Genomic DNA, 5,569 nt, shown 5'->3' on the forward strand with positions numbered 1-5,569 from the left:
GGGCCTATTGATGCAGTCTTCTTGGTCATACAGAGAGCATCAAGGACCTGCTCCCTAGTGATAGAATGGGGAGTTATATTTGATGGTATTCACTGAGGGAAGGTTGCAGGCAGAGACGGGTAAAGTTTGAGCTTAATTTCTCAGCCAAGAGGTTTACTATATCTTCTGGCTCATTGTAGGTGACTCCATTTACAATGAGCTCTGCACACAATTGTGTATTACCTTTGAGGTTGCTGACAGCTAAAGAATGCTTCATGGTTGTCCTTGGCCTGAGAGGCCTGGCTTTGATAGACCTTATTTGTCCTCTGAGTTGTTTCTTTAATTTGATGAGAGTGCTTTTATCCTGCTGAGTGCTGCACCTCCTAATTTTTGTAATGATTATTGTTATACAGCTTATTGATGTTGTGATTCTACCAGGGTGGCTTGTTTTTTGTGTTTGTCTGTACTTCCTCCTGGTGGGTACAGCTGCCTCTATGCAGCTATTAACATCCCTGTACAGGGTTTCTGTGAACAGTTCTGCATAGGCAGCAGTATTCCCAGGGTGTATGGGGGCTTGAAATTTTGCCAGATTATCAGTTAATAGCAGGAGGTTAGCCTTAAAGTAGTTCCTGAATATTCCAGGTTTAGCTGGGGGTCCAGGTTTTATTTTTAGGTTGCACCCCTTGCTGGTGTATTGACTATCTGTTCCAGGGAGTTTGTGTTTACAAAATCCAGGAATCTCTGTGCCTGTATGTTTAGTGTCATATAGGATTCCCAGTTAATAGTGTGGTAATTAAATTCACCCATGAATATGGTTTTGGGTTGGAGTCTTCAGAAATAGCTTAGAGAAAATATACAATTTCCATTTAAAATACTTACCTTAGTCTGGTTAGCACCAGATGCAAGGCAAACACTCTGAGAACACACAAAAAAGGATGCCAAGCATTTAAACTCTGTGGAAATGAGTCAACACCAGGGCAAATAGGCCACATTTATTGACTCAAAGAAAAGTGACTGAATCAACCTGAAAGCCCCTCTGGGCAATGTAATAACCTCACTTTAAGCCTCCCTGTTTCCCAAATTGGACAGACCAGGCTAGCCTTCCACCACCACTCAAATTGTAGCCCCATTTTTTTTTAAGTAAAAACACAACTTAGTTAGCCAAAAGTGAAAAGAGTGCCAGAAACAAATCAAACAACTAGTTACAATAACTAGTTCTCACTTTAAGCCACCCTGTGTGTTTCCCAGCTTGGACAAACCAAGCTACCTTTCTACTTCTCCTAGAACTACAATCCCAGTCTTCTTAGGTAACCATTTAAAATGTCAAAACATGCTAGAGCAAGTCCCAAAACACAGAGAATGGCCGAAAAATGGACTTATATATATTGTCAGGAATAGATGTTTCTTGGGATAGTCCTTTTTCTCCAGGGTATAGTGGTTTCAGAGTTGGTATCCATAAGTTGGGGGCAACCCCCCCCCCCAAAAAAAAGTTTGAAGGAGAAAAGCAATCTTTGAGATTTGCTCTTTTCCTGGGTTTTGGGTAGGGTTTTGGGGGGTGGGGAGGCTTGCTGATATTCAGCATTTCGAGTGCCAAGATTTCAATGTGGAGCTGTCTCTGTAATGTTAAAACACACTTTAAACAAAAATGAAGCGGTACCAGAAACAACTAGCTACAACAAGTAATTTATTTGACAGGGCTAATATATAAAGGTAATTTGAAGAGAAAATGCTAAGCATCTGATGCAAACCAAATTTACCTGCATTAGTATGACCACTACCATAAATGCACAAAGTAAAACAATTATGTGTAATTAACAAAGAGGACATCTAGTTGTTAGCCCAGAGGACTGATTCTTTGACTTGTTATTGAGCTGCTACCTTGTGTCAAAGGTACATGGTTTGAATCTTTCCACCTTCATTATTGTGCAGAGTACTTCAACTGGTAAATCACCAGAACAGTAGAGTGGCAAGCTGTGTGATGGTTAAAAATCCACATAAGCATTTTACCATCTGGTTCCATGATGAAACAGTTAGCACTCTGCACTTTGAATCCAGTGAGCTGAGTTCCAGTTTTAGGGTTGGAGGTGAATGTAATGGTTAAGATGCTTACATTGCAGACACAAGGTGCAGGGTTTGATTCTCTGGACGGGGAAGCATGGATAGGCTTAAAACGATCCCCTCATTAGCTTAGTAATTACCTATAAACAACCAAAATCAATAAAAATAGAGATGTCTGAAGCTTTAAAAGATAGGAAATGGGGTAAACCTCAGTCCATACAGCAGTGTAAATGTCTAGATGGTACCTATGGTAGATCTCAGATACCATTCAAATTTTATACAGAATATTCAATTTAATATTCATTTTGTGATGTTACACGACCTTTTTCTGACTTCTGATGTAATGAATGACATTTCATCAAATTATATGAAATGAAGCAACATTTTGCACAAAGGAATTTTAGTATTTTCCTGCATTTATGGTCACCATTTAGTTGATAAAACTTAAGTGAGAGTATTGGGTTGTCTGCCTCCTAAGAAATATGCAAAAGACTGTCTTTCTGCTCTCCAACAGAGATGTTTTCCTCAACTTTGATAGAGAAAGTATTTAACAGAATCTAAAACAGAAGCTGCCATTAAAAAAGGAATAATTAGTAAAGCAGATAAAATATTGCATGATAATTATAAGAATCAATCAGGGGAACTAAGAAAGGATTGGGAAGAGAGACAGTATAAGCAATTCACAAAGAAACAATGGAGGGATATCTGTATATCCCCCAAATATGCAACAAAGTCTAGAATATTTAGGATCTTTGCCTGGAAGTGTTTACAGAGGTAAGAATTTTTCCTCAGGTGGACAGCAAATGTTGGAGGTGTGACAGATAAGAAAGAAGTAGCTGGGAACATATCTTTGGAAGTGTAATGAGCTGGCAGACTTTTGGGACTCCCTGAAGACTGCTCTTTCGGAGATGCTGGGTGAGCAGATTGGACTGACTGGGGAGATGATTTTTTTGAGCTATGCTACAGAACTGGAATTTTCTAGACATAGTAAAGCCTTACTCAGTCGAATTATTACTAGAAAATGGAAATCAAAGTCTAGACCAAGTTTACTAGAAGTAGTGAATATAGTAATAAAGAAAAAACAACTGGAATTGGGATCTTTAGAAAATGGAAGTACCAAACTACATAGGAGAATGGGAATTGAGGGAACAATATATGCAGAGCAGGGATGAGGTTTTAGAGGCAGGATTTGAATGAGCCAAGTAATGCTAAACTGACAATGACTGGATAGTTTATAAGTGATGTATAATGCTTATCACTACAGTTGTTTCAGTGGTGTCGGTGATGTAAACTGTTTGCAACTAAAGTGATATCATTTTGTATGTTTTTCATTTTCATAAATGTAAGATTACCTTTGTTATATGTGGAAATTTAATAAAGATGTTTGGGGAAAAAAGCAACATCAGAGAAAGTTATTGCTTACTTGATCGTGTTATCCTTTTACTGCAGCTTACATTTAGTACAGGGCATCCTACAGCCATCCTAAATGGCATGTTCTAGCATAATTGAAGGGATTTTTTCCCACAGGAATCTGTATTCCTGACAAAGTATAGGAGATGCGCTCTGCACGTATCCTATCCGGCGCTCTGCGGCAGCTTTTTTCTCCCTGGTACATCTTCTTCTTCTCCTTGTTGTTTTTGTTTCTTTAGACCGGTAGATTCATTGGGCACAAGTGCCCTTTTCAGATATGATCTGGGAACATTACCTGCTTAAGTGACTTGACACACAGTGGGCAAACAGAGGATGAACAATGAAATCCTGGATTACAGGAACCAGTTAGTCGACAACTTATGTTTTAATCATCTGTGCTGACAGATATTTATATACTTTATAGTTAATGTTTATAATCCAGAGCAAAATGTTATTGCTAAAAATAATATATATATATATATATATATATATATATATATATATATATATATATACACACATATATATATATATATGTGTCTATTACTTTTCATCAAATACACATTTGGTCGAAAGGCACTTTCCTAAGCACACTTGACTGAAAGCTCATTTCACTGAAACTTATTTTGTTGAAAGTTATATATGGACTTTTCCCCACTGTAGTGCAATCCTGGAGTTAAAATGTAAAGTAAGGGGGGGTGCACATCCCCCCACATTGGGGGGTGTGGGGGTCATAGGGCAGGATTCACGAAACCTCCATGTAAGAGTTAACATGTCTTACACGGAGGCTGCAGTTAAATGGTATGACGTCAGCATGCCATGCATATGCATGAGGGCATACTGAATCACATCCTAGGCTAACACGGTCCATGTAGGAAAGTAGGGGGAATGTCCAAATGGCGAGTTCTGCAAAGGGACACACCCCCAGAAGAGTCAGATTCCTGAAAGTAAACTCCCACAAGCGAGTCCGCGGAAATGTCAAGAAACACAACACCACACATGCCCCCACAGACTATAAACCCAACTGAAATGTAAAACGTAAAAATAACAGTTTAATTTTTTTTTTATAATTTCAAAAATGTTTGCCCGTAGTTGCGCTCGGTTGCGCGGGTATGCCCTCCGCTCAGCCACAGTTAGCAGTCATTGAAAAGCATACAAGATCTAAATATGCAAATTAAGCCAAGTAGCGATAGCATAGCGGTAGAGACGTTGGCCAAAGAGGAGGTAGTCACGGTTCGTGCCCCCACAACATCATTTTCTATTTTAGTTAAATAAGCAAGAAACAATCCACTGACATATATGTATATGTATATATATATATATATATATATATATATATATATATATATATATATATAACTATAATTTAAGTAAAATGTAATGAAATGGGCCATATATTTTTGAAGAAAACCGAGACAATAAAATAAAAAAAAAATGTTATAAGTGCCCATAGCTGAGCAGCACTCTAACAAGATGAGTATGACTGCTAGCAGGTGAGCAGCATTTTAACAGGTGTAATATGAGCACCCGGAGTTGAGCAGTGCTTTAACACTCTTAAAATGGGTGCCCGTAGCTGAGCAACACTTCACACAACATAATATGCGTGCTCATAGCCAAATAACATGATACCCAGTGTAAGCTGTTTGCGCGGAGCTGCGCAGTGCGCCAACTGGCTTACCGACGGGCAACGTTGAGCAAGCTGTATCAAAACTGCCTTTACACAGACACACCTCCTAGCCTGTCTAGACAGTAGTAAAATAAAAAAGCAATGGCCAGGCTCGAATCCAGGATACTGTGCACCATAGTCAAAGTACTAAACCACTAAGCCATGACAGTTGTACTGAGAAATGCAGTATTAGCATATATATAGGAATGAATGGAAATAGAAGCATGACAAAGCAGGTTTTTATAAGCTGATACATGTCCAAAATGGCCAATCACAGATAAGTGGGGGAAAACCGGCATATATAAGCCCCATAGGCGGGAATACATTGCATAACTGATTGTGGAACCCATTTGCAGTCAGGATGGCAGGTGTAGGAGAGGACAGTCGCTTCCAAGCAGAGAGGTGGGGTGTTGAGGAGTCCAAATATATGGTTTGGCTCCTAGTCCACTATCATGA

This window comes from Protopterus annectens, chromosome 1.part1, assembly GCF_019279795.1.
Source record: "Protopterus annectens isolate FY-2018-M chromosome 1.part1, PAN1.0, whole genome shotgun sequence".
NCBI classification, from domain to species: domain Eukaryota; kingdom Metazoa; phylum Chordata; order Ceratodontiformes; family Protopteridae; genus Protopterus; species Protopterus annectens.